An 11,234-nucleotide genomic window follows, 5' to 3' on the forward strand; every position below is an offset into this window, starting at 1 on the left:
AAATATTTAAAAAATCAGAGAGATTCCAATATAATATAGTGACACATAGTAAGACTTTGGAAAAACAAGAACAAAACCCAAATCAGTACATGAAAAGAAACAGATCAAGGTACAATTTAATATAGAAACAACAACAAAAGAAATCCTAAAACCAAGAGTTGATTCTTTAATAAAACAAATTATGCCAACAAATCCTTAGCCAAAGTAACCAAAAGAGAAGATCCAACTCATAAAGTTGGGGATGAAAAGGATCCATTCCAACAGTGCTAACCAAACTCAGAAAATCATGGGAACATACTTTGAAAACGTAGTCCACTAAATTGGAAAATGAAAAAGATATTAACGATTTTCCAGATACATAAAATCTAACAAAATTAAGTAAAAATGATATAAATAATTCAAACACATCATTATAAATGATAATATTTAAAAAAAATACCTTAGTAAAATAAAAGTTCAGGGCCAAGTTAAATCATTTCTGAGTTTTTCCGCATTTTCAATATAAATGGCCAACATTCTTCAAACTATTACATAAAATCAGACAAGAAGGTATTCTACCAATTTTTTTTCATGAAGCTAGAATTATCTTGATGTCAAAATGTGATACAACTGAAAAAACACCCATAAATAGAAAATTATAAACCAATTTCCCTGAACATAGGTGAACAAAACAAAAAGCAAGCAAGCAAACAAACAAAATACCTCAGCAAAATCTTGCAAACTGACTTCAAGAAAATATCAAGGAGTTAATTTATCATGACTAAGCAGGTTTGTTCCAGAGATTAGGGAGTGCTGTTTTGCTTAGATTCTGTCAACTTTACACCAGCTAGCATAATCTGGGAACTTCAGCTAAGTAATTCCTCCTATCAGATAGGCTTATGAGCTTGTGTAGAAGCTTCTACTAATGTAGAAGAGGACTATGGAACATGCTATCCCTGATCAAGTTGCCCTGGATTGTATAAGAGAGCAAGCTTAGTCAGACATGGGGATCGAGTCAGTAAGCAGCACTCCCCATAGTCCGTCTTGGTTCCTGTCTCCAGGTTCCTCTCTTGAGCTGCAGCTCTGGCTTCCCTTCATGATGGTCTGTACCATGTGAACTGAAGTAAACCCTCTCCTCTCCATATTGTTTTGTCAGTGTTTTATCACAGCAATAGAAAGCAAGCTAGGAGAGATGGCTCAATATATTTACATATATTAAATCAATAAATATAACACATGTTATAAATGGACTCATGATCATATGGTCATCATGACAAATGCAGAAAGGGCTTTTTGCCAAAAATCAACATCCATTCATGATAAAAGTGCTGAAGAATCACAAAATAAAGGAAACATAATAAAATAGGAACATAATAAAGACTGTATCTGAAGAACATATAATATTATGATAATTATGGGTGAAACAAAGCACAAAACCCAGAAATGTGACAAAGGTGTCCACATGTTCAAGTGTAGTGTTGAAAATACTAGCTAAGCCGGGAGATGGTGGCACACGCCTTTAATCCCAGCACTTGTGAGGCAGACAGGTGGATTTCTGAGTTCAAGGTCAGCCTGGTCTAACAGAGTTAGTTCCAGGACAGCCAGGGCTACACAGAGAAACCTTGTCTCGAAAACCCAAACAAACAAACAAACAAACAAAAAACCAAAAACAAACAAAAAAGAAAAAAGAAAAAGAAAATACTAGCTAAAGCAATAGAAGACAATGAAAGAGAAAGAATACAAACTGTGGGACAGTGGGCGTGGGGGAATAAAGGAAGTGGGAGAAAACCAGCTTCCTGCCAGAGTTCCGGTGCTCTGGGTGGGCAGATGCAGTAGGACTGAAGCATACTTTCCCCACGGCCCTGGGTGGGTGTCTGGCTGTGGGAAGCTATGGAACCCAGCCCACTAGGGGGTGGACAAGGGGCATTCCAGGGTCTCTGGGACTCATGGAGGCCAGAGATAACAGGTTCTCAGTCTAGGGCATCCCAGATGCCTCTGGACACCGCAGAAGAGTTGAGAAGAAAATGGAGGCCCTAGGGGTGGCTCGGTCATAAGGAGAGGGCAGGGAGAGAGGGGGCGCTGGGTGGTTCCCACGGGGTGAGAGTCCTTGGTCCCTTCCAGCAGGAAGTTAAATGCAGCTCTTTAGCGGAAAGCCTATCCCATCGTTCAAGTACAGCAGGTTTTGTTGAACAGAGATGGTCTATGGTTTTAGAGCTTTATGGTATAAAGGCAGGGAGAAAGAGAGAAGGTGAAACTAAGAGAGAGGCTGGCCATGGCCACGTGGAGAGAGGGGGAGAAGGGAGAGAGAGAAGGAGGGCTAAAGATGTGAGTAAAAAGTTGAGAGTTTAAGAGAGTGAAGAGGGGCCAAGCAGCTCCTTTTATAGTCAGCTGGGCTACCTTGTTGTTGCCAGGTAACTGTGGGGAGGAGCATTTGTCAGGTAACTGTGGGAGTGGAGTCTAGCCAGAATGTCAGGAGCTTAGGACATTGTCTCTGTGACTTATAGTCACAGAATTACAGAGTTGAGGCTCCACGGTGTCTCTGGGAACGTGGTTCTCTGTTCTGTCCCTTGTAGAGTTTCCTACTGGGTCTGCAGAGCAAGCCTTGTTCACGGCCCCACCACTCCCCCTTTTACTTTTTTAAAATTGTGTCATTTGTGGTGAAAATTTTGGATGGGGTCGAAGTATCAGAAGAAAACATATAGGCCAGAGGAGTAACCCAGCTAAGTCAGAGTAGTAAGGAGAGTTAAGCATGGGAAGGCAAGAGATTATAGAATTAATTAATTGTTCCATGGGTAGTACAATTTGAGGGTAATAACATCAGTTTTGAACAGCAGTTAATTAATCTAGATAGACATGTTTTCCTTACTATCATGTAACTTCCCCCAAGTCCAGTAGCCATTTGGCTTTGGCAAGAGAGTTCATCTGTAGCTGGAAGGTCCCAAGTCTGTCTTCTGTGGGGTTCAGGGCATGTCTCTGGATCTCAGCATGTGTCTCAGGAATCTTCAGTCAGATGAGGTTTTTGGAAGAAGGCTGCTTTGTTGTCTGTAGGTCTCAGGAGATGGTGGCTCTGAGGCAGGCAAACAGGAGCTGGGAAGACTGCACTGGGACTGAGCTAGAGGCAGAGGCAGGGAGACCACAGGAGCAGAGAGTAGCAGGGAATAGAGCAGGAGGTGCCTTTTTTTTTTTTTTTTAACATTTCAACAAAGCCCTTGGGCACAGGTGACTTGTCAAGGGGCTCAGGTTTCCTGTCTTGACATAGGAGACCTACTTAGCACTGTGCCTGTGTACCTCCATGGGAAACACAGCCTTTTTCATGAATATTACATGTGGCCTGTTTTTAAACAGAAGCCGTAAGTATAGAAAATATTTGTAGAATTGAAAGTATAGAGAGTATTTACAGAATCCACAGGTTAGAAAGTATTTGCTATGAGAAAGAGTAGAAAGTTCTCCTTACAACTTAGTAATTAATAAAATTTCAGGTTGCTGCTTTTGGAGGAGTCTAAATTCTTGATCTGAGTCCTTCTTACCTCTACCTGAATGGCCTGAGTCCAGAGACCTATACTAGTGGGCTGCAAGGGAATGAAGACAGGACATAGACATAGACAGATGTTCAGAAAACCTGGTGTTCAGTCGGGTGTGGAGCTATAAATACAACTGGGGCAACCCAGAATCCCAGTATGTTTATTATGTATAGCACATGGGGAGGATGGCTATGGTAGATAGGAGGTCTCTGTAGGCAAGCAGTCTCTGGCTGTAATCAGCCAGGATGAGGAAGCAGTAGCTGCTACTTTTTGAGACAGTGGTATCTGGTGTCATGTTTGTACTCAGACACCCTAAGAAAGGCTCTGATATCCTTCTGTGCCTCATCCATGTAAGGCTTTGTCACTAGCATGGGGCTGAGGCATTGGAGTCCTCCATATATGGCTACACCCATGCCAGTAATACACTTTCATTCAGAAATTTACTCACTAAAGACTTCCTTCAATCCCCATATCTAATAGAGCAGGTGAAAAACCTAGATGGAGTATGTCACAGTAATGGAAGATAGCAAGCCAAATCTATCATTGGAACTTCAGACAAATCAAAGAAAGATAAAAGCCAAGCTTTCTAAATCTGCTTTGATTCTTACAAAAGTAAGTCAGCTTTCTTTCCTGGGAAGAAACCCTGAAAGAACAACAGCTACAGCAATAACAACAGCAACCACCATCACCACCACCACCACCACCACAACAACAATAACAACAATGAAAGCATGAACAACTATAAGAATAGCATTACTGTATTTGAAGACCTGGCCCATTGTGGCTCAGAGCTTTCTCCAAAACCTGTTTGCTTTAAAGGTTCTTTCAACTCCCAGTTATGCCACAAACTGATGACTAAGCCTTTATTTACCTCATGGAACTTTGGGGGAGAATTTGGTCCAAACCCTAGCACTGGCGTTAGCCAGCTAATTAATTTTCTCTCTCCCAGTCACTGGCTTATCAGAAAAATAACTTTGAAATGACTAATCTCCTCTTACTTTTATATTTCTCCTTTCTTTAGCTTGTTCTCTGTCTGTGAGCCCTGGCCCCTCTGCCCAGTTTGCCAGAATTCAAGTGACCTCTCTACCAATGATGTCAATTCTCTTGGAAATGAGGAACAATGGAAAACATAGAGGTATTTAGAATGTGCCATTCTTCAAAGAGTATGCTGTCTATTTCAAAAGGAAAACACGCCTGTTTTTAGTACAAGCCAGAACACAGTGAGGCAGCAGGCATGCAGAGCATTTCTACAACTGGAAATGCAGACCTTTGAGAGCAAGAGTCCTCCTCAGCCCAGCTCTGCTTCACTCAGCACTCAGGTACCAGACAATCAATTGTCACCAAAAGTACACCAGGGCAGTTGATTTGAGCGTGATGTCTGCTGCAAGAGATTAAGAATGAATCATGAACACACACACACACACACACACACACACACAAAGAGAGAGGGAGGGGGAGGGGTGGGGTGGGGGAAAGGGAGAGAGGGAGAGAGGGAGAGAGGGAGAGAGGGAGGAAGGGAGAGAGGGAGGGAGGGAGAGAGGGAGGGAGGGAGAGAGCGAGAGAGTGAGAGAGAGAGAGCAAGAGAGAGAGAGAGAGAGAGAGAGTGAGAGAGAGAGAGAGAGAGAGAGAGAGAGAGAGAGAGAGAAACACTTGTGCAAATAACCAAAGGAAAAATGAACCGCTCTGGAGTGGGAGGGCTTCCAAACAGAGGAGAAAACACTGAGCTGCTTATCTAGGGGAGGGTGCCTATGGCAAGCACGACTCAGACTATGATGAATTGTATTGAGATTAGTTAGTTCTCTGGGCATCTCCTGGGTGGGGCTGATATGGATCTAGAGACTCTGTGCACATTCCACTGGGCCAGGCAGGGAGATGATCAGGAGCTGTTTACTCGCTCTCTTCCAAAATTGTCTACACTGAAGCCCCACTCTTTGCTCTGTTAGTTGCTGATATTGGCTCTCTGTTTGCTGCTAACCCTGGTCAGCATTGCTGATCAACATCTTGCAGGTTTTCCTGGTCTTGGACCTTGGCTGGTGACTTGCTGGATGTTTTTTGAACTATGCTCTCTTTGTTCTCACATTTATGTGTCTACTTGTGGTCTAACTGTGGGCCTTTTCATTGACTTCCTTAAAGACATTAATTCCTGCCTCAGGGGATACCAGAGTGCATGCCTGCCTTTCTCCACAAACTCCAGTGGACAGACACAGACATCAGGGATCATTTATTCTATATTGTGGATTAAAGTTTTATCTGATTCTATTTTTATTTATTCTTTAATTCAGTTTTTACATTTCAGACTTTATTCTCCTCCTGGTCAACCCTCTGACTGTTCCACATCTCATACTTCCTCTCCCTGACTCTCTGTCTCCAAAAGAATGTCTTCACTCCCACTCCATCCCACCAGACCTCCCCACTCCCTGAGCCTCCAAGTCTCTTGAGGGGTAGGTGCTGCCATGCACTCCGGTCAAGTCAGCTTGACAGGCTGTGAAGCCTAAAAGCCACTCACGAGGCAGAGAGTTTCAAGGAAGCTCATCTCCTGGAGTTTATCCATATACTCATACTCTATTCCCGCATTAAGTCTGGTGTATGGATCTACGAGCTTTCTTTTAATATTTTATTATAAATGCCTTTTAGATTAAATTCTGTTATAGTTAGTCTCCCCAGTGTTCCAAGATCCCAAAAGCCGCCGAGCTTAGAATCCTGTGAGAAGGCAGTAAGGAAGTTAACCTATTCAGTAACTAATTAAGCATTACAATAGACAGAGCCAGTGGCTCAACTGGTCTGCAGAAAGAGCCAGGGAATCTCACTGAGATAGAAATCTTCAGTACAGGCTACATTGCATATTAGAAGCAAATTAGTTGGTATATTCTCCTGACAAATGGAGATTCTCCAGATACTTAAAAGTTACACTCATATAAGAATTTAGCAAGGCCTAGGAAATAGGGGGGTTGTGGCATTGCATTACTCATGAGAAGGTCTGTAAGAGCAGAACCCCCTGGTGCTAGCCTTCACAAGGTTCAAAGGTATAACACTAGAGTGTGAAATCCTTGCCTGTCACTAAACTGATCCTAGGCAGGACTGCTTTATCTTTACTGTAAACATTTACCTGGTTACTGTAAATCCTTTTAAAGTCATTCCTTTGTTTTGTACCTGGTAACTTCAATGTACCTTGCCTGCTGTGACTCCCAACCCCTTGTATTCTCTGTACTATAAAAAGTTCGATGCTCGACCTGACAAATACATTCAGATTCTACACAACCTCTCCTGTGTGCATATGTCTGTCATCTCATCCAACGCTTTGCCCATCTGCGACTAGAGGCCCATTCAACGCAGACATAGGGACCCAGAGGGTCTGCGGCAAGGTGCATCTTCTCTGACTGATTCAGATCAAGCAGTCCTCTGTTGTACATGTGTTGGGGGTGTCATATCAGCTGGTATATGTTGCCTAGTTGGTGGCTCAGTGTCTGAGAGCTCTCTGGGGTCCAGGTTAATTGAGACTGCTGGTCTTCCTATAGGGTCACCTTCCTCCTCAGCTTCTTCCAGCTTTTCCCTAATTCAATCACAGGTGTCACCAGCTTCTGTCTATTGGCTGGGTATAAATATCTGCATCTGACTCTTTCAGCTGCTTGTTGGGCCTTTTTGAGAGTAGTCACGATAGGCCCCTTTTTGTGAGCACACCATAACATCAGTAATGGTGTCAGGTCTTGGGGTCTCCCCTTGAGCTGGATCCCAATTTGGGCCTGTCAATGGAACTCCTTTTCCCCGGGATCTTCTCTGTTTTGTCCCTGCAGTTCAATAAAGCAAGTCAAGCTTTTAGTAAATCTGCTGGTTTGCTCTTTGACCTTTGATTGGGGAGATTTCCTGTTTCCCCTTGGTGTTTGTGTTGGGCTATGGCTTGTTCACATAGAGATGTAAAGTATCATGTTCATTCTACGCTAATGGACACTTAATTAAATGGTTTTCAAGAGTCCTAATGTTCTACATAGCTTTTTTTAATTCACAGTGTTGGACTTTCTGATTTAACCTAGCATGGCATCTTCTAGGTCTATGTATGGTGTTAGAGTGCAGGATTTCCTTCTTCTGAGTTTCATTGTTTTTATGCATGCACATCACTCTCTGCTTTCCTGCTCATCTGTTGCTGGACACAGGCAGACCTCTAACTAGGATGTTAGGATAACCATTGCGATAAAAACAGGTGTTCCCATCTTTTGCTCATATGGATTTCTTTTAGACTTCCAGATCTTAGTTCTTTTAGGTATATATTGAACAGTGACATTACTGAACCATATGGTAGCTCTGAGAGAGCAAATTTTTTGGATTCAGATTCCAACTTAGGGAACCTGACCTAAGTTTAAAGTCAAGTAAAATTAATAGGCTGGTACCTAGCTTCAGTTTCCAGATCATTCCCAACAAGACCTGCATCTCCAGGATATTCTCCCCTACATGTTTCCAGTTTTTTCTCCAACAAATGTACACCTCCAGACTACAAGTTCCCCCATGCCTAACAACCACCAATTAAGAGAAAATCAGAAATTAAGTTTATGGTTTGGATCCCAGCACCAGCCAATTATGCTAAAGACCATTAAAGCACCCCAATTAGATACTTGCCAGGTTAGAAACACTCACCCCTCCCTTATCATTTCCTATAAAACCTTGTTCTGATGAGTTTTGGGGGCTTTTCTCCACCAGCACCTTCTTGTGGGTCCTGGATAAGTTAAGTCAGAGTTCGACCTTGTAAGTAAAGACCCTGGTGTGATTACATTGTGTCGGTTCCTGATTGGTCTTTTGGGATTCGTGAAGACTTTGTTGGTACTACAACTTGACTTTGAATTTTTGGAGCATGCTGTGTAATATTTGTACAGATTTGTATTCCCAGAAACAGTGAATAAGGGTTTCTTTTCTTCAGTTCCTTGTTGAAATATATTATCTTGATTGTTTAGTGTAGTCTCCCCTCCCCTAGCCTGAAACCTGCTTGCTCGGGGTGGAGCTTCCTGCTCATTCGTTCTGCCACACCCACTGCTGGAACCTGAGGAGCCACACACATGCACCTTTCTACTGGACCAGAGATTATTTGGCGGGAATCGGGTCCCCTCCCCCTTCCTTCATAACTAATGTCGCAACAATAAAATTTGAGCTTTGATCAGAATGAAATTGTCTTAGCTCCGTTTTTTCTTCTGCCCCGTCTAGATTCCTCTCTTACAGCTCGAGCGGCCTTCTCAGTCGAACCGTTCACGTTGCGAGCTGCTGGCGGCCGCAACATTTTGGCGCCAGAACTGGGACCTGAAGAATGGCAGAGAGATGCTAAGAGGAACGCTGCATTGGAGCTCCACAGGAAAGGATCTTCGTATCGGACATCGGAGCAACGGACAGGTACACATGCTAGCGCTAGCTTAAAATTTCAGTTTTGTAAAGTGTTGCTGAGGATGCGGTAGGATATGAATTAAGCTTGAATCAGTGCTAACCCAACGCTGGTTCTGCTTGGGTCAGCAGCGTGTTAATCGGAACTAGAAACGGAAACAGGCAGGTTAGCCGCAGCTTTTTAGGAAGCTGCTTAGGTGGAAGAAGAAAGGGTTTAAAGTCATGGATCAGGCGGTTGCCCATAGTTTTCAGGAGTTGTTTCAGGCCAGAGGAGTAAGGCTTGAAGTACAATTAGTAAAAAATTTTTTAGGTAAGATAGATAGCTGTTGCCCATGGTTCAAGGAAGAAGAAACACTAGATTGTGGAACCTGGGAGAAAGTTGGTGAGGCCTTAAAAATCACTCAGGCAGATAATTTTACCCTAGGCCTCTGGGCGCTCGTAAATGATGCAATAAAAGATGCCACTTCCCCAGGGCTAAGTTGCCCCCAGGCGGAGCTTGTGGTATCTCAGGAGGAGTGCCTGTCAGAGAGGGCCTCCTCAGAAAAAGATCTTCTTAACTCAAAAATTGATAAATGTGGAAACTCGGATGAAAAACTGATTTTTAACAAAAATCACTCAGATAGAGGAGCTGCCCATTACCTTAATGAGAATTGGTCCTCTTGTGAATCTCCCGCTCCACCTGTAGTCCCCACTTCGGGAGGTGCCACTCATAGGGACACACGACTAAGCGAGTTAGAGTTTGAGATTAAGCTTCAGAGGCTGACTAATGAGCTTCGGGAACTAAAAAAGATGTCAGAAGCGGAGAAGAGTAACTCTTCTGTAGTTCACCAGGTGCCGCTAGAAAAGGTTGTGAGTCAGGCTCGTGGGAAAGGACAGAATATGTCTAATACGCTAGCCTTTCCGGTGGTCGAGGTAGTTGATCAGCAAGATACTAGGGGCAGACATTACCAGACCTTAGATTTCAAGTTGATAAAAGAGTTAAAGGCGGCTGTTGTGCAATATGACCCTTCAGCCCCATTCACTCAAGCATTACTGGACACAGTTGTGGAGTCACACTTAACCCCTTTAGATTGGAAGACTCTTTCTAAGGCTACCCTGTCAGGAGGAGATTTTTTGCTTTGGGATTCTGAATGGCGAGACGCCAGTAAGAAAACTGCTGCTTCAACTTTATATGCCCCAGTACAGGGGAATACCAGGGCCAAAAAGGGGGAGTGGGTGGGCAGGGGAGTGGGGGTGGGTGGATATGGGGGACTTTTGGTATAGCATTGGAAATGTAAATGAGTTAAATACCTAATAAAAAATGGAAAAAAAAAAAGAAAATATCTAATAAAAAAAGAAACTATTTGCTGGGGAAAAATAAAATAAAAAAAATAAATAAATAAATAAAAAAAAAAAAAAAAGAAAACTGCTGCTTCTAACGCTCAGGCTGGTAATTCAGATTGGGATAGCAACATGCTTTTAGGAGAGGGCCCTTATGAGGGACAGACAAATCAGATTGATTTTCCCGTTGCAGTGTATGCGCAAATTGCGACGGCCGCACGCCGTGCTTGGGGAAGGTTGCCAGTCAAAGGAGAGATTGGTGGAAGTTTAGCTAGCATTCGGCAGAGTTCTGATGAACCATATCAGGATTTTGTGGACAGGCTATTGATTTCAGCTAGTAGAATCCTTGGGAATCCGGACACGGGAAGTCCTTTCGTTATGCAATTGGCTTATGAGAATGCTAATGCAATTTGCCGAGCTGCGATTCAACCGCATAAGGGAACGACAGATTTGGCGGGATATGTCCGCCTTTGCGCAGACATCAGGCCTTCCTGCGAGACCTTGCAGGGAACCCACGCGCAGGCAATGTTCTCAAGGAAACGAGGGAAAAATGTATGCTTTAAGTGTGGAAGTTTAGATCATTTTAGAATTGATTGTCCTCAGAACAAGGGTGCCGAGGTTAGACAAACAGGCCGTGGCCCAGGAATATGTCCCCGGTGTGGGAAGGGCCGCCACTGGGCAAAAGATTGTAAGCATAAAACGAGGGTTTTGAGCCGCCCGGTGCCGGGAAACGAGGAAAGGGGTCAGCCCCAGGCCCCGAGTTACTCAAAGAAGACAGCTTATGGGGCTATAAATCTGCTGCCCAGCCAACAAGATCAGTTCTTGAGCTTGTCAGGTCAAACCCAGGAAATGCAAGACTGGACCTCTGTTCCACTGTCCATGCAGCATTAACCCCAGAAGTGGGAGTCCAAACTCTGCCTACCGGAGTTTTTGGACCACTACCTGTAGGAACCTGTGGTTTTCTCTTAGGACGAAGCAGTTCTATTGTAGAAGGCCTGCAGATTTATCCAGGTGTTATAAGTAATGATTATGAGGGAGAAATTAAAATCATAGCCG

The sequence above is a fragment of the Mus musculus genome, chromosome 13, assembly GCF_000001635.26.
Source record: "Mus musculus strain C57BL/6J chromosome 13, GRCm38.p6 C57BL/6J".
NCBI classification, from domain to species: domain Eukaryota; kingdom Metazoa; phylum Chordata; class Mammalia; order Rodentia; family Muridae; genus Mus; species Mus musculus.